Source organism: Elephas maximus, chromosome 12, assembly GCF_024166365.1.
Source record: "Elephas maximus indicus isolate mEleMax1 chromosome 12, mEleMax1 primary haplotype, whole genome shotgun sequence".
NCBI classification, from domain to species: domain Eukaryota; kingdom Metazoa; phylum Chordata; class Mammalia; order Proboscidea; family Elephantidae; genus Elephas; species Elephas maximus.
The window spans coordinates 60934823-60954687 of record NC_064830.1 but is presented as its reverse complement, the minus strand read 5'-3'; the positions used below and the strand labels follow the sequence as shown (position 1 = coordinate 60954687).

General features: G+C 41.2%; 1 pseudogene; it reads right to left on the bottom strand.

Annotated features, from left to right (window-relative positions):
- Positions 1 to 19447, bottom strand: part of LOC126086820 (olfactory receptor 1F1-like) — a 62160-nt pseudogene extending 42713 nt beyond the window's left edge.
- Positions 19448 to 19865: the final 418 nt, after the last annotated feature.

The following is a 19865-nucleotide window of genomic DNA, read 5'->3' as shown; positions in this document are numbered from 1 at the left end:
TGGGGCAGGAAAAAGACTGAATGAATCACCACCTCTGGGCATGGTGTTAAATGTGCTATTCTTTCAACTTCTCTTAGGTTTGGACATTTTGAAAGTAAAGAGTTGTAAATAAACAGTGGTTTTTTGTTTGCTTTTAAGGAATGCAGGTAGGTGCCTGCTTCAAAACGTTCTCCCACTGGTCAAATCTGAAACGATTTGAGCATCAAAAAGAAGAAAAACTTTAAGTGACTATAAAATATCAAGTAAATTAAAATCTGTGAATCAATAGTAATGCTATAAAAAGAGAGAGAGAAATTTAAAGCTAATCTCCCTAATTGGAGGTAAAAATCAACAATTAAAAGGAAAGAATTCAGGATGTATCCTCTCCCTTAAAATGAATCTGAGGAGGTGGGGACAAGATGGCGGAATAGGCAGATGCTTCCAGCGAGCCCTCTTACAACAAAGACCTGAAAAAAACAAGTGAAACGAGTATACTTATGACAAGCTAGGAGCCCTGAACATCAAAGGCAAAGTTAGAAAATAAACTGAGCAGCAATGGGAGGAAGAGAAAGTTCAGAAGCAGAGAGGAGTTGCAAGACCTGAATTGCTGGGATCCCTCAGGCACCATTCCCAGAAGTGGGTGTGGCAGGCTGATATGAGCATTTGGCCCCAGTTCCCTCAGGGAGAAGCAGCAAGCCACACAGCCTACTCACACCTCTGGAAAGAGAGAAGAATGGCACTCTCGGCAAAAGCCAAGTACTCGCATATATTTTACCATGCCCCCCTCCCCCAAGCCAGCTTTAATGGCTGTTGATTCTCCTCGGCCTGAAATAGGCCCTGTTGAGCACCTATACCCATCTCCTGGCCTTGAAGAAGGAATAAATTTGCAATTGGGGGAAAAGATAATTTGCCAGCTCCATTAACCGGAGGAGCTCAGGACAGAAGCGGCTCCTGTCCAGGCATAAACGGTCCATGGAGTTTGAGTACCTTTCCCCCGTGCATGGACCTGTGTGGGCCTATTTTGAGAGAATAGGCCCTTGTTGGTAGACTACAACTGTTTCAGCTGTGCAGTGGAGAGGTGGGTGTTTGATGTTTGACATTGCTTTGCCTATTAAACAAGGTCCTCATCTACTCACATCAGGGGCCTAAGGACTGGTGGGTCCACTCAGGTCACCCAGCCACCCATGACTGGGGTCCAAGGATAACTGGTACCTCCCAGTCCTTACAAACAAAAACACTGGGTGCCCATGGTTCATCTGCAGATCCCACCCACCTGTATGCTCTAGGGAAGAGGGACATGCTTTCCTCAGAGACACTTGGGGGATGATTCACAGCCCACTGCCTTGTTCAGGGTGTGACTCCCTGTTGCAACCAGATACTGGTACCTACACCAATCACCCATGCCCCTCTAAGACTGTCGGACAGAGCCTCTACCACACACTTGATGATCAGCTACCTGGACACCTGAGTTGAATTCATACAAGAAAAGTGAATGGACTCCTAGATTGAATACCTGATAACAGAGCTAGCCTGGGGGCAGGACATCAGAGCTCCAAAGGCAAAAATAATGAAAGTAGCTCACTGAAGCAACCCATTTGGGCATATCAAAACAAAACAAAGCAAGAAGCTAGGATACAGTAGGCAAACATAAAGTAAACTAATACAATAACTTATAGATGGCTCGGAGACAACAGTCAACATCAAGTCACATAAAGAAACAGACCATGATTGCCTCAATAAGCTCTCAAAACAAAGAATCCAGGGATCTTCTAGATGAAAGTGTCTTCCTGGAATTACCAAATGCAGAATACAAAAGATTAATATACAGAACCTTTCAAAACATCAGGAGGGAAATCAGGCAATACACAGGACAAGCCAAGGACCACACAGATAAAGAAGTTGAAGAAATTCAAAAGGAAATTGAGGAACATAATGAAAAATTTAATAATCTGGAAAAATCCACAGACAGCAATCAGAAATTCAGAAGATTAACAATAAAATTTCAGAATTAGACAACTCAATAGAAAGTCAGAGGAGCAGAATTGAGCAAGTGGAAGGCAGAGTTGTGAACTTGAAGATAAAGCACTTGGCACCAAAATATTTGAAGGAAAATCAGGTAAGAGAATTTAAAAAAATGAAGAAACCTTAAGAATCATGTAGGACTCTATCATGAGAAATAACCTACGAGTGATTGGTGTACCAGAACAGGGAGGGATAACAGAAAATACAGAGAGAATTGTTGAAGATTTGTTGAGAGAAAACTTCCCTGATATTGTGAAAGATGAGAAGATATCTATCCAAGATGCTCGTCAAACTCCACATAAGGTAGATTTTAAAAGAAAGTCACCAAGACATATTATAATCAAACTTGCCAAAACCAAAGATAATTTTAAGAGCAGCTGGGAATAAATGAAAAGTCACCTACAAAGGAGAGTCAATAAGAATAAGCTCAGACTACTCGGCAGAAACCAAGCAGGCAAGAAGGCAATGGGATGACTTATATAAAGCACTGATGGAAAAAAAAATTGCCAGCCAAGAATCATATATCCAGCAAAACTCTCTCTCAAATATGAAGGTGAAATTAGGACATTTCCAGATAAACAGAAGTTTAGGGAATTGGAAAAAAACCAAACCAAAACTACAAGAAATACTAAAGGGAGTTCTTTGGTTAGAAAATCAATAATATCAGGTATCGACTGAAGACAAGAACACTGGACAGAGCAATCAGATGTCAACCCAGGCAGGGAAATCACACACACACACACACAAAAAGCTCAATTGAGACTATGTTGGCATCTCCTGCCTGGAGGCGAGATGAGAGGGTAGAGGGGGTTAGAAGCTGGTGAAATGGACACGAAAATAGAAAGTGAAGGGAGAGAGTGGGCTGTCTCATTAGGGGGAGAGTAATTGGGAGTATGTAGCAAGGTGTATATAAGTTTTTATGTGAGAGACTGACTTGATTTGTAAACTTTCACTTAAAGCACAATAAAAATTATTTAAAAAATGCTCAAAACAGGGAAAAAGCAATGTTGATTTATAAAAGAAGACAACTTTAGGAGGCGGGGCCAAGATGGCCGACTAGGTAGAAGGTACCACGGATCCCTCTTGCAACAAAGACTCAGAAAAACAAGTGAATGATCACACAAATGACAATCTACAAACCCTGACCATCAAACACAGAACTACAGAGTTACCTGAGTGACAGGGGAGCGAAAAGCCGTGCGGTGAAGCAGTGACTGCTTCTGGAACCGGCGTCCCCCACCACAGCCTTGAGCCCTCGCGGTTCCCTGGTGGCAGAGTGGTTGGGCTGATCGTGGCTTACTGAGATGGTGCAAGCATGGGATGCAGGTCTGACCCTCGGGGGCAATCTCGACCCAGCTAGCACACACAGTCTACACACCCCTCTGGAATCTCAGATAAAAGTCTTCACCAAGCAAGATAAGTAACTTTGTCTATATTGCCTCGAGCTACTCTCTCCTATCTATCTGATCCCTCCCCTCCCTGCCCCAGGCAGCTTCATTAACATTGGAATTTCCTGGGCCAGGGAGTGAAGTGCTCTGCGGGGTTGTTTTTTTTTTTTCCTAACCCATTCTCCTGGCCTGAGAGAAGCAGCAATTAACAATCCAGGAGAGAAAAATCCTTCCCTGACATCCCTAAACTGGAATAATAATACACAAATAGCTCCAGCCAAGCAAAAGAGAACCATAGTCTCTGGCTTTCATCTCTACAGGGAACCAGGTGGCTATTATAATGCAAAGGCATTCTGATAGAGATCTGACTGTAATTGTTTTAGCGAAGCAGTGGAAAGACAAGTTTTGGAAGTCTGATACCCCTCTACCTATTAGAGTCCTCACTGATCCACAGCAGGGAACTGAGGGCTAAAGCTCCACCCACACCAACTAGCCACCTGCTAAAGGGGTCTGAGGATAGTGAAGCCTACCAATCTTTAGAGGTAAAAGCATTGTGTGCCTAAGGTACGGCAGCAGAGCCCACTCACCAAGGTGCTCTGGGAATAGAGACACTCCTACCTCACTGGCACGTGGGAGAAGGCTGTCAGCATCCTGCCCTCCTTGGAGTGTTACCCCCTGCCACTACTAGAATCTGGTGAATACAACCATCACTACTCCACTATGTTAATAGGCCAGAGCCTACACCACACACGAGGTGACCCACAATCAGCACACCTAAGCTAATTCTATTCAAGAACAGTGGATGGACTCATAAGCTCATATATCTGGTAACAGCTCAAACCATCTGGTAATAGGACATAAGTGATCCAGTAGCCCATCTGGGTATATTGAAACAAAACAAAACAAGAAGATAAGACTAGTGAGAAAATATAAAATAAATCATTACAATAGCTTATAGATGGCTCGGAGACAGCACTCAATATCAAATCACATAAAGAAGCAGGCCATGATTGCTTCTACAAATCCCCAAATTAAAGAATCAAAATCTTTCCCAAATGAAGATACAATCCTGGAATTGCCAGATGCAGAATATAAAAAATTAACATACAGAATGCTTCAAGACATCAGGGATGACCTCAGAAATAAAATAAGGCAATGAACAGAAAAAGCAAAGGAACACACTAATAAAGCAGTTGAAGAAATCAAAAAGATTATTCAAGAACATAGTGGAAAAATTAATAAGCTGCAAGAATCCGTAGAGAGACAGCATTCAGAAATCCAAAAGATCAACAATAAAATTACAGAATTAGACAATTGATAGGAAGCCAGAGAAGCAGAATTGAGGAATTGGAATGCAGAGTGGGGGAGTTAGAGGATAAGACAATTGACACCAATATAGTTGAAGAAAAATCAGATAAAAGAATAAGAAAAAATGAAGAAACGCTAAGAATCATGTGGGACTCTATCAAGAAGAATAACTTGCGTATGATTGGAGTTCCAGAACAGGGACGGATAACAGAAAATACAGAGAGAATAGTTGAAGATCTGTTGGCAGAAAACTTCCCTGGCATCATCAAGATGATCATCGAACACCATACAAGATAGATCCCAAAAGGAAATCACCAAGGCATATTATCATCAAACTTGCCAAAACCAAAGATAAAGAGAAAAGTTTAAAAGCACCCAGGGATAAAAGAAAAGTCACCTACAAAGGAGAACCAATAAGAATAAATTCAGACTACTCAGCAGAAACCATGCAGGCAAGAAGGCAATGGGATGACATGTATAGAGCTCTGAAGGAGAAAACTGCCAGCCAAGAATCATATATCCAGCAAAACCCTCTCTCAAATATGAAGGTGAAATTAAGACATTTACAGATAAACACAAGCTTAGAGAATTTGCAAAAACCAAACCAAAGCTACAGAAATTACTAAAGGAAATTCTTTGGTCAGAAAATCAATAATTTCAGATACCAACACAACACAAGGTCACAGAACAGAACATCTTGATATCAACTCAAAAAGGGAAATCACAAAAACAAAATAAGATTAATTTAAAAAAGAACAAAATGCTCAAAACAGGGAATCATTGAAGTCATTATGTAAAAGATTACAATAATCAAAAAAGACGGACTAAACACAGGAGGCATATATCTTCCATATGGAGAGGAAAACAAGATGATATAGGATGATACAAGTTAGGTTTTTACTTAGAAAAATAGGAGTAAATATTAACGTAACCACAAAGAGGTCTAACAATTCCATACTTCAAAATAAAAACCAAGAAAAACATAACGACTCAGCAAAAATAAATTCAACTGCTATGAAAATGAGGAACACACAATTTACAAAGAAAAGCTTCTCAGCACAAAAAAGTAAGTGGTAAAATGAAATTGTCAACAACACACACAAAAAGGCATCAAAATGATAGCACTAAACTCATATATAACTACACTTGAATGTAAATGGACTAAATGCACCAATAAAGAGAGAGAGTCTCAGACTGGATGAAAAAACACAATCCATCTATATGCTGCCTACAAGAGGCACACCTTAGACTTAGAGATGCGAATAAACTAAAACTCAAAGGATGGAAAAAAACATGTCAAGCAAACAATAAAAAGAAGAGCATGAGTGGCAATATTAATTTCTGACAAAATAGACTTTAAAGTTAAATCCATCCCAAAGGATAAAGATGGACATTACATAATGATTAAAGGGGCGATTTACCAGGAAGATATAACCATATAAAATATTTATGCACCCAATGACAGGGCTGCAAGATACACAAAACAGACCTTAACAGAATTGAAAAGTGAGATGTACACCCCCACAATTATAGTAGGAGACTTCAACACACCACTTTCGGTGAAGGATAGGACATCCAGTAAGAAGCTCAATAGAGACACAGAAGATCTAATTGCTGCAATCAACCAACTTGACCTGATAGAGTTATACAGAACACTCCACCCAACAGCTACAAAGTATACTTTTTTTTCTAGTACACATGAAACATTCTCTAGAATAGATCACATATTAGGTCATAAAACAAAACTTTGCAGAATCCAAAACATTGCAATATTACAAAGCATCTTCTCAGACCATATGGCGATAAAAGTAGAAATCAATAACAGAAAAATCAGGGAAAAGAAATTAAATACTTGGCAACTGAACAATACCCTGCTCAAAAAAGACTGGGTTATAGAAGACATTAAAGAGGGAATAAAGAAATTCATAGAATGCAATGAGACTGAAACACTTCCTATCAAAACCTCTGGGACACAGCAAAAGCAGTGCTCAGGGGTCAATTTATATCGACAAATGCACACATACATAAGAAAAAAGAGCCAAAATCAGAGAACTGTCCCTACAAATTGAACAAATAGAAAGCGAGCAACAAAAGAATCCGTCAGGCACCAGAAGGAAACAAATAATAACACAGCAGAATTAAATGAATTAGAGAACAGAAAGACAATTGAAAGAGTAAACAAAGCCAAAAGCTGGTTTTTTGAAAAAATTAACAAAATTGATAAGCCATTGGCAAGACTGACTAAAGAAATACAGGAAAGGAAACAAATTACCCAAATAAGAAATGACATGGACCATATCGCACCAGACCCAACTGAAATTAAAAGAATCATATCAGATTACTATGAAAAATTGTACTCTAACAAATTTGAAAACCTAGGAGAAATGGATGAATTCCTAGAAAAACACTACCTACCTAAACTAACACACTCAGAAGTAGAACAACTAAATAGACCCATAACAAAAAAAGAGACTGAAAAGGTAATCAAAAAACTCCCAACAAAAAAAGCCCTGGCCCGGACGGCTTCACTGCAGAGTTCTACCAATCTTTCAGAGAAGAGTTAACGCCACTACTACTAAAGGTATTTCAAGGCATAGAAAAGGATGGAATACTACCTAATTCATTCTATAAAGCCAGCATATCCCTGATACCAAAACCACGTAAAGACACCACAAAAAAAGAAACTTACAGACTTATATCCCTCATGAACATAGATGCAAAAATCCTCAACAAAATTCTAGCCAATAGAATTCAACAACATATCAAAAAAAGAATCCACCACGACCAAGTGGGATTTATATCAGGTATGCAAGGTTGGTTCAATATTAGAAAAACAATTAATTTAATCCATCATATAAATAAAACAAAGGACAAAAACCACATGATCTTATCAATTGATGCAGAAAAGGCATTTGACAAAGTCCAACACCCATTCATGATAAAAACTCTCAGCAGAATAGGAATTGAAGGAAAATTCCTCAACATAATAAACAGCATCTATACGAAGCCAACAGCCAACATCATCCTAAATGGAGAGAGCCTGAAAGCATTTCCCTAGAGAACTGGAACCAGACAAGGATGCTCTTTATCACTGCTCTTATTCAATATTGTACTGGAAGTCCTAGCCTGAGCAACTAGGCTAGACAAAGAAATAAAGGACATCTGGATTGGCAAGAGAGAAATAAAATTATCTCTATTTGCATATAACATGATATTATACACAGAAAACCCTAAGGAATCCTCAAGAAAACTACGGAAACTAATAGAAGAGGTCGGCAGAGTTTCAGGTTACAAGATAAACATACAAAAATCAGTTGGATTCCTCTACATCAACAAAAAGAACATTGAAGAGGAAATCACCAAATCAACACCATTCACAGTAGCCTCCAAGAAAGTAAAATACTTAGGACAAAATCTTACCAAAGATGTAAAAGACCTATACAAAGAAAAGTACAAGGTACTACTGCAAGAAACTAAAAGGGACCTACATAAGTGGAAAAACATGCCTTGCTCATGGATAAGAAGACTTAACGTAGTAAAAATGCCTATTCTACCAAAATCCATCTATATATACAATGCACTTTTGATCCAAATTCCAATGACATTTTTTTAATGTGATGGAGAAACAAATCACCAACTTCATATGGAAGGGAAAGAAGCCCCAGATAAGTGAAGCATTACTGAAAAAGAAGACCAAAGTGGGAGCCCTCACTCTACCTCATTTTAGAACATATTATACACCCACAATAGTCAAAATAGCCTTGTACAACAACAAAGACTAATGGAACAGAATTGAGAACGCAGATATAAATCCAACCACATATGATCAGCTGATATTTGACAAAGGCCTAGTGTCAGTTAATTGGGGAAAAGATAGTCTTTTTAACAAATGGTGCTGGCATAACTGGAGACCCTTCTGCAAAAAAATGAAACAGGATGCGTACCTCACACCATGCACAAAATCTAACTCCAAACGGATCAAAGATCTAAACATAAAATCTAAAACAATAAAGATCATGGAAGAAAAAATAGGGACAATGTTAGGAGTGCTAATACAAGGCATAAACAGAATATAAAACATAACTAAAAATGTCGAAAAGAAACCAGATAACAGAAAAAACCCAGTGCCAGGGAGCTCCTAAAAATCAAATCCTTGTGCTCATCTAAACACTTCACCAAAAGAGTAAAAAGACTACCTACAGACTGGGAAAAAATTTTCAACTGCAACATCTCTGATCAGCAACTGATCTCTAAAATCTACATGATTCTGTTAAAACTCAGCCACAAAAAGACAAACAACCCAATTAAAAATTGGGCAAAGGATATGAACAGGCACTTCACTAAAGAAAACATTCAGGCGGCTAACAGATACATGAGGAAATGCTCTCGATCATTACCCATGAGAGAAATGCAAATTAAAACTACACTGAGATTCTATCTCACTCCAACAAGGCTGGCATTAATCCAAAAAACACAAAATAATAAATGTTGGAGAGGCTGTGGAGAGATTGGAACACTTCTACACTGCTGGTGGGAATGTAAAATGGTACAACCACTTTGGAAATTGATTTGGCATTTCCTTGAAAAGCTAGAAATAGAACTACCATACGACCCAGAAATCCCACTTGTCGGAATATATCCTAGAGAAATAAGAGCCTTTACACGAACAGATATATGCACACCCATGTTTATTGCAGCACTGTTTACAATAGCAAAAACATGGAAGCAACCAAGGTGCCCATCAATGGATGAATGGATAAATAAATTATGGTATATTCACACAATGGAATACTATGCATTGATAAAGAACAGTGATGAATCTGTGAAACATTTCATGACATGGAGGAACCTGGAAGGCATTATGTTGAGGGAAATTAGTCAGATGCAAAAGAACAAATATTGTATAAGACCACTATTATAAGATCTTGAGAAATAGTTTAAACTGAGAAGAACACATTCTTTTGTGGTTACGAGAAGGGAGAGAGTGAGAGAGTGTTATTTACTGATTAGGTAGTAGATAAGACAAACTTTAGGTGAAGGGAAGGACAACACTCAATACAGGGGAGGTCAACACAACTGGACCAAAACAAAAGCAAAGAAGTTTCCTGAATAAACAGAAGGCTTTGAAGGTCAGCAAGGCAGGGGCAGGGGTTTGGGGACTATGGCTTCAGGGGACATCTAAGTCAATTGGCAAAATAAAATCTATTAAGAAAACATTCTGCATCCCACTTTGAAGAGTGGCATCTGGGGTCTTAAATGCTAGCAAGCAGCCATCTAAGATGCATCAATTGGTCTCAACCCACCTGGATCAAAGGAGAATGAAGACACCAAGGTCACAAGGTAATTATGATCCCAGGAGACAGAAAGGGTTACTTGAACTAGAGATTACATCATCCTGAGACCAGAAGAACTAGATGGTGCCCAGCCACAACCGATGACTGCCCTGACAGAGAACACAACAGGGAACCCTTGAGGGAGCAGGAGAACAGTAGGATGCAGTCCCCAAATTCTCATAAAAAGACCAGATTTAATGGTCTGATTGAGACTAGAAGGACCCCGGCGGTCAGGGTCCCCAAACCTTCTGTTGGCCCAGGACAGGAACCATTCCCGGAGCCAACTCATCACACATGGATTGGACTGGACGATGGGTGGGAGAGAGATGCTGATGAGGAGTGAGCTACTTGCACCATGTGGGCACTTGAGACTATGTTGGCATCTCCTGTCTGGAGGGGAGATGGGAGGGTAGAGGGGGTTAGAAACTGGCAAAATGGTCACAAAAGGAGAGCCTGGAAGGAGGGAGCAGACTGACTCATCAGGGATAGAGTTATTGGGAGTAGGCAGTAAGGTGTATATAAGTTTACATGTGAGAGACTGACTTGATTTGTAAACTTTCACTTAAAGCACAATAAAAATAATTTTAAAAAAGACAACGTTTAAACAATAAAGAGGGACTAAGGAATGCAGTCATATATCTTACATATGGAGAGGAAGACAAGGTGATGCAAAGAAATAAAAGATTTAAATGTAGAAAATTAGGGGTAAATATTAAGGTAACCACAAAGGAGACAAACTATCCTACTCATCAAAATAAAATACAAGAAAAAAAAAATAAGAGACTCAGCAGAAATAAAATTAACAACTAAGAAGAGGAAAAGACAATATATAAAGATAAATTATTCAGCACAAATAAGTGGGAAAAAGAAACTGTCAACAACACATAAAAAAGACATCAAAACGATAGCACTAAATTCATACCTATCCATAATTACGCTGAATCTAAAAGGACTAAAAGCACCAATAAAGAGACAGAGAGTGGCAGAATGGATTAAAAAACATGATCCGTCTATATGCTGCTTACAAGAGACACATCTTAGACTAAGGGACACAAACAAAGTAAAACTCAAAAGATGGAAAAAAAATATATCAAGCAAACAACAATCAAAAAAGAGCAGGAGTGACAATATTAATTTCTGACAAAATAGACTTTAAAGTTAAATCCATCATAATGGATAAGGAAGGACACTAAATAATGATTAAAAGGGCAATATACCAGGAGGATATAACTGTATTATGTATTTATGCACCCAGGGACAGGGCTGCAAGATACATAAACTCTATCAGCATTGAAAAGTGAGATAGACAGCACCACAATAATTGTAGGAGACTTTAACACACCACTTTTGGTGAAGGACAGGACATCCAGAAAGAAGCTCAATAAAGACACGGAAGATCTAAATGCCACAATCAACCAACTTGATGTCATAGACATACACAGAACACTCGAGCCAACAGCAGCCAAGTATACTTTCTTTTCTAGTGCACATGGAACGTTCTCTAGAATAGATCACATATTAGGTCATAAAGCAAGCCTTGGCAAAATCCAAAACATTGAAATATTACAGAGCAACTTCTCTGACCTAAGGCCATAAAAATAGAAATCAATAACAGAAAAAGCAGGGAAAAGAAATCAAACCCTTGGAACCTGAACAATACCTGCTCAAAAAAGACTGGATTATAGAAGACATTAAGGATGGAATAAAGAAATTCATAGAAACCAACGAGAATGAAAACACTTCTTATCAGAACCTTTGGGACACAGCTAAAGCAGTGCTTGGAGGTCAATTTATATCAATAAATGCACATATACAAAAAGAAGAAAGGGCCAAAATCAAAGAATTATCCCTACAACTTGAACAAATAGAAAGAGACCAACAAAAGAAACCCTCAGACACTAGAAGAAAGTAAATAATAAAAATTAAATGAAATAGAAAACAGAACAACAATTGAAAGAATTAACAAGACCAAAAGCTGGTTCTTTGAAAAAAATAACAAAATTGATAAACCACTGGCCAAACTGACAAAAGAAAAACAGGAGAGGAAGCAAATAACCCAAATAAGAAATAAGATGGGTGATATTACAATGGACCCAACTGAAATTAAAAGAATCATATCAGATTAGTATAAAAAATTGTACTCTAACAAATTTGAAACCCTAGAAGAAATGGATGAATTCCTAGAAAAATACTACCTACCTAGACTAACACAAACAGAGGTAGAACAACTAAATAGACCCATAACAAAAGAAGAGATTCAAAAGGTAATTAAAAAACTCCCAGCCAAAAAAAAAGCCCTGGTCTGGACGGCTTCACTGCAGAGTTCCATCAAACTCAGAGAAGAGTTAACACCATTACTACTGAAGGTATTTCAGAGCATAGCAAAGGATGGAATAATCCCAAACTCATTCTAAGAAGCCAGCATATCCCTGATACCAAAACCAGGTAAAGACACCAAAAAAAAAAAAAAGAAAGAAAGAAAAAATTACAGACCTATACCCCTCATGAACTTAGATGCAAAAATCCTCAACAAAATTCTAGCCAATAGAACTCAACAACATATCAAAAAAATAATTCACCATGACCAAGCCAAATTTATACCAGGTATTAATAGGTTTTTTTTTTTTAATTTTATGCAGGGATGCTTCAACATTAGAAAAACAATTAATGTAATCCATCATATAAATAAAACAAAAGAAAAGAATCACAGGATTTTATCAACTGATGCAGAGAAGGCATTTGACAAAGTTAAACATCCATTCATGAGAAAAACTCTCAGCAAAATAGGAACAGAATGAAAATTCCTCAACATAATAAAGGACATTTATAGAAAGCCAATAGCCAGCATCATCCTAAATGGAGAGAGTCTGAAAGCATTTCCCCTTGAGATCTGGAACCAGACAAGGATGCCCTTTATCACCACTCTTACTCAACATTGTGCTGGAGGTCCTAGCCAGAGCAATTAGGCTAGATAAAGAAATAAAGGGCATCCAGATTGGTAAGGAAGAACTAAAAGTATCTCTGTTTGCAGAGGACATGATTTTATACACAGAAAACCCTAAGGAATTCTCAAGAAAACTGTTGAAACTAATAAAGAGTTCAGCAGAGTATCAGGACACAAGATAAATATAAAAAATCAGTTGAATTCCTCTACACCAACAAAAAGAACATCAAAGAGGAAATCATCAAATCAATACCATTTACAGTAGCCCCCAAGAAGATAAAATACTTAGGAATAAATCTTACCAGAGATGTAAAAGACTTATACAAAGAAAACTACAAAACACTTCTGCAAGAAACCAAAAGAGACCTATGTAAGTGGGAAAACATACCTTACTCATGGATAAGAAGACTTAACATTGTAAAAATGTCTATTCTACCAAAAGCAATCTATAGATTTAATGCAATTTTGATCCGAATTCCAACTACATTTTTTAATGAGATGGAGAAACAAATCACCAACTTCATACAGAAGGGAAAGAGGCCCTGGATAAGTGAAGAATTACTGAAAACAAAGAACAAAGTGGGAGGCCTTACTCCACCTGATTTTAGAACCTATTATACCGCCACAGTAGTCAAAACAGCCTGGTGCTGGTACAATAACAGATACACAGACCAATGGAACAGAATTGAGAATCCAGGCATAAATCCATCCACATATGAGCAGTTGATATTTGACAAAGGCCCCAAATCAGTTTAATGGGGAAAAGACAGTCTTTTTAACAAATGGTGCTGGCATAACTGGATATCCATCTGCAGAAAAATGAAAGAAGACCCATACTTCACACCAAGCACAAAAACAAACTCAAAATGGATCAAAGACCTAAATATAAAATCTAAAACAATAAAGATCATGGAAGAAAAAATATGGACAACATTAGGAGCCCTATTACATGGCATAAACAGTATACAAAACATTACTAACAATGCAGCTCCTAAAAATCAAACACCTATGCTCATCCAAAGACTTCAAAACAGTAAAAAGATTACCTACACACTGGGAAAAAGCTTTAGAGATCATTGCCTGATCTCTAACATCTACATAATACTGCAAAAACTCAACTACCAAAAGACAAATAACCCAATTAAAAAATGGGCAAAAGATATGAACAGACACTTCACTAAAGAAGACATTCAGGTAGCTAACAGATACGTGAGGAAATGCTCACGATCACTAGTCATTGGAGAAATGCAAATCGGAACTACAATGAGATTTCATCTCACTCCAAGAAGGCTGGCATTAATCCAAAAAACACAAAATAATAAATGTTGGAGAGGCTTTGGAGAGACTGGAACACTTCTACACTGCTGGTGGGAATGTAAAATGGTAAAACCACTTTGGAAATCGATTTGGTACTTCCTTAAAAATCTAGAAATAAAACTACCATACCATCCAGCAATCCCACTCCTTGGAATATATCCTAGAGAAATAAAAGCCTTTACACAAACATATATGCACACCCATGTTCATTGCAGCACTGTTTACAATAGCCAAAAGATGGAAGCAACCAAGGTGCCCATCAATGGATAAATGAATAAATAAATTATGGCATATTCACACAATGCAATGGTACACATTGATAAAGAACAGTGATGAATTTGTGAAACATTTCATAACATGGAGGAATCTGGAAGGCATTATGCTGAGTGAAATTAGTCAGTTGCAAAAGGACAAGTATTATATAAGACCACCATTATAAGAACTGGAGAAATAGTTTAAACAGAGAAGAAAATATTGTTCGATGGTTATGAGAGGAGGGAGAGAGGCAGGAACAGAGTGAGGGAGAGGGGTATTCACTAATTAGATAGTAGATAAGAACTACTTTAGGTGAAGGGAAAGACAACACACAATACAGGAAAGGTCAGCATGAATGGATTAAACCGAAATCAAGGAAGTTTCCTGAATAAACTGATTGCTTCGAAGGCCAGAGTAGCAGGGGCAGGGGTTTGGGAACCATGGTTTCAGGGGACTTCTAAGTCAATTGGCATAATAAAATCTATTCATAAAACATTCTGCATCCCACTTTGGAGGGTGGAGTCCAGGGTCTTAAGTGCTAACAATTGGCCATCTAAGATGCATCAGTTGGTCTCAACCCCCCTGGAGCAAAGGAGAATGAAGAACACCAAGGACACAAGGTAAAGATGAGCCCAAGAGACAGAAAGGGCCACATAAACCAGAGACTACATCAGCCTGAGACCAGATGAACTAGATGGTGCCCAGCTACAAACCAATGACTGCCCTGACAGGGAACACAACAGAGAACCCCCGAGAGAACAGGAGAGCAGTGGGATTCAGACCTCAAATTCTTGTAAATAGACCAGACTTAATGATCTGAGACTAGAAGGACCCCAGAGGTCATGGTCCCTAGACCTTCTGTTAGCCTAAGACAGGAACCATTCCCAAAGCCAACTCTTCAGACAGGGATTGGACTGGACAATGGGGTAGAAAAAGATGCTGGTGTGAATGAGCTCCTTGGATCAAGTAGACATTTGTGACTTGTTGGGGTCTCCTGTCTGGAGGGGAGATGAGAGGGCAGAGGGGGTCAGAAGCTGTTGGAATGGACATGAAAAGAGAGAGTGGAGGGAAAGAGCAGGCTGTCTCATTAGGGGGTGAGCAATTAGGAGATTATAGCAAGGTATATATAAATTTTTGTATGAGAGACTGACTTGATTTGTAAACGTTCACTTATAATAGCACAATAAAAATTAAAAAAAAAGAATCTGAAATTCATCACCAGTTTATGGGGGAAAGTTCTTCTTTACATTATAATGCCAATTAAGAGATGTAAAAAATGATAGAATTGGGAAATCATAATTTTGCAGCTTTCAATGAAATAATTGATAGAGGCAATGATCATATAGGGATGTTAAAAGCAAGTTGTTGGAAACAGGACTTTCACATAGTATCAACTTATATCACTGTACATATTGCTTGCTAATTGCTAAAGGAAAAATATACCTTTATAAGAATGTGAGTGTCTTAGGCTGAGTTCTCTAGGGAAGCAAAACCAGTAAAGCACTAAAATATATGTAGGGACACAGAGATTTATATCAAGGAAACAGCTCACACAATTGCAGAGGCTGGAACGTTCCAAGTCCATGTAGTTGCAGGGGCTGGCGAACTAAGATCGACAGGTTGGAGAGCAGGACTCTTGCTCACAGGCTGTGAAGATCTACAAATCTCAAGATAGGCAAGTAAGCTGCTAGCTCAGGTTCCAAGAACCAGAGGTCAAATGACAAGAGGCAAATGCAGGATCCAGAACAAGCCAAAAACCTTGGCAAAGTAAGGAGGAAGGAAATAGGCTGCTGGAGGGTGGTGGTGAGCTGCCACAAGCCCCTATCTCCTGGTACCATTTGGTAGATTCCATCATGGGCGTGATCACATATCATATTTCAACAGGGAAGTAATCACAACATTATACAACCGCCGAAACTCTGAGAATCATGGCCCAGCAAAACTGACACACAATCTTAACTATCACAGTGTGTAATTTCTAGAGGCAGTCTTTTGAACCGTTATTGTTGTCAATCGCTGTCAAGTTGATTGCAATTCATGGAGACCCCATGTGTTACGGAGTTCAGTAAATTCCAACTCACAGCGACCCCATGTGGACAGAGTAGAACTGCTTTGTAGCATTTTCTTGGCTGTAATCTTAACAGAATCAGACTGCCAGGTCTTTTCTTCTGCCATACCACTGAGTGGGTTTGAACTGCCAACCTCTAGAACTAGTCAGTGTAAATGTACGCCATTCTCTGGCTGTTTTTCCTACCTTGTCATTCAGGGTAGGTGAAAACTGATACTAACACTTTTGAAAGATCTCTACCCACACTGTAAGTAGCATATTGGTGAGGCATTCACTTTAATGGGTTCTTGGTAAACAATGAAATTTAATGTTCTAGGTGAAGAAATAGAATTATTAAAATTTCTGGTTTTTAAATTTAAACAAGATTCCATATAATCTTTTGGCAGTTATCTCTGCCTACATACCCACCATAAACATTTTAAAAAAGGAGTGACTGTCCAGTGCACTCCGATTCATGGCCCTTGAAAGAAGGGGTCCTCTGTGGAGTGGGGCAGACAGTGGGGGGGGGGCAGGGAGGGAGGGGAGAAGCAGTAGCTGTGTCCAGGGTCTTGGAGCCAGACCCCTGGGACACACCCTCCTTGAATAAGCCATACACACAGAGTGCTACACCCTGGAGTGAATGGAAGAAACAGCCATGACCCAACGCTCCATAAGTTTGATTTCCCCCTTCTCGGTTGGGCCGCCCACAGGATACTGCAATTCTGGACAAATATTCTGTTGATGTGAGGCTTCAGGAAAGGTCAGAAAGCCACCACTGGAGCGAGAAAATGATTAGCTTGGGCCTTAAAAGACAAGGTCCAACGTGGGACTCAAGCCGGACCCTGAAACAAGAGTCTCAAGCTCTACCGACTGAGCTAGCCGGGCACCTGGTATCTAGCTATTGGTGGGGTGGACTGAGGGTGGCAGATACTTGGTCGGGGGGTGAATCAGACCTGGGCCCCAGGGACTGCTCAGCTATAACTTCCTCAACACTCATCAACCAAAGGCACCCGCTGTCCCTGAAGAGGGCACACGCACAGGAGCAGTCCCTACAGGCAGACCTCACTCCAGCACACCTGCCTCCAGCTGTCGGTCACCTGCCCCTGTGTCTAAGAGAAACCGGAGGAGCCGGGAGGCACACCCACTCCTCCAGCTCGATTGTCAGGTGTTTCATCACAGCCGAATCTTTGAGGGCCCCAGGGCCTGGACAGGTAAATGTGGGCCACAACCCAGAACCAGCCAGGGGCCAGCACTGCCCGTAGAAGCCCGGGTCTCCTCTTTCTCCCGTCTCTTTCCTCAAATGCAAAGGATTTAAGTAAGAAGAGAGCTCCGTCGGATTCTGCACATCCAAAGGGCAAGTCACATCCCCAGAGCAAGGAGCCACTCCCAAGGCCTGGCCCTGCCTCCCAGGCTCCAAACGCCGGTTGTCCCTCTCTAGTTCCTGCCCAGACCCAGGACGATGTTGGAGCCCCATGGTAGCAGCTTCATCTTGAGGGCCTGTAGCCAGGTTGCCAGGGCCTGAGGCCTGTCCTGGTTGGCACTTGGGCACAGTTTTGCATCGACTTATTGGCTCGTGGAGCCTGGGGACACAGTGTGGCCCAAACTGCCAGGACCTCACAGAGGACCCCCTCCAAGCCTGTGCTCCGCATCTGAACCCTGGTGTCAGGGTGCTTATTGTCGGTGACTTCCCTCATCACCTGGGGCAGGGCTCCAGTCCTGACGCCATGCGGGGCCAGAGCCCTGAGTCTCCTAGGAACAGCAGAGCTGACCTTACCCTGTAACTACCGCGTCCTCTCACAGAGTGGAGAACTCTGCGGCGAGAAGGAGGACCAAGGGGAGCGGCGCAGGGGCGACGACCAGAGGAGGGGGCAGGAAGAGTGGAATCTTAGGCCCGCGCGGGGTCCTCCCTGGGCGCAAATCATAGAAGGGGTGGAGAGAGAGTGCGACGCAGCGAATTAACCTCCTTTCCCCTCCGTCAGCTTCCCTCTCCTTCCTCCAGCCCCAGCCCGGATTAAGCCTTTATCCTCCACTCCCAGCCTTCTGCCCGCGCAAAACAAGCTTGCCAGAGCCAGGCACGAAATCGGGTTCTGTTACACCCTACTTAAGAGTCGCCCACTTTATACAATCAACAAACAGTCCCGGAGCCACATGCACAAGGCAATCCCCCGACGGACTGGTGCCCCGGTGGCGCGCACAGTCTAACCAGAACACAGGGCAGACACACAGCAGGGGCTCACTAGCACGCTGGCTTCGCCCTCCCCCCTGCCCCCTACCCCAGCGTTCCCAGCCCGGTTTCCCCAAGGCTAAATCAAAAACAGCGACACCCTACGTGGGGCTGGAACCCACGACCCTGAGCTCTACTGACTGAACTGCCCTGGGTGTTAAAGGGAGCAGAGACTGGCTGGTACCAGGCGCCCCGCAGGGGATCTGAACCTGAACTGGGGCTCCCGGGTGGGTCAACAGTGCTCACCCCTCCCCCTGGTGTCCAACCTCAAGGCTAGAACGAGCCCGGGGCACCGACCCGAGCCAACCTTGGCCGAGACTCCAGCTGTCCAGGTGTGCCTGGACCCGACCTCAGGGCCTCCCAGCAAGGTTTCCGCCAATGCCCATGCTCTGGCCTTTTCTCCGCAGCCATTTTCCTTGCTGGAGGATGGACGTCAGCCGATCCAGGCCTGATCCAGGCCGAGTTCTCCACTACGGCCACAGGAATCAGGCCCACCGTGCAGCAGCGGCTGCACCCAGGGGCGAATCCCACAGGAGACGGGGCAGTCTCTGGGGTTTGCATGCGCTGTCGTCTGTCTGTCCGCTGGTCCGAGGGTGCCCCCGACCCCTGAATGTCGTGATTCTGGGCTGAGCTGGCCCTGCCCCTTTGATGCTCCTCCCCGAAGCCCAGCAGGGAGCTTGTAATCTGCTTCCTCCCAGGGAGGGCGGCGCCTGGCAATCCACCAGAGGCCCCCTCTCCGCTTTGCCAGCATTTCTAAGAGTGCTGTTTGATTGTTTCTTAATCTTTTAGAGCATTTTACGTGTTCCTGTTCTTGAAGATATTTTCTTTTTTGTCTTCCATTTATTTAGACATAATAAGGATTAGAAAATATTGTCATGGAGTAGATTTTGACTCATGGATATTTCACGTGTTAAAGAGTAGAACTGCTCCATAGGGTTTTCTTGGCTGTGATCTTTAAGGAAGAACATCACTAGGCCTTTCTTCTGCAGCGCCCCTGGGTGGGTTGGTAGGTGGGTGAAACGATTCGTGCCACTCAAGGACCTCCATA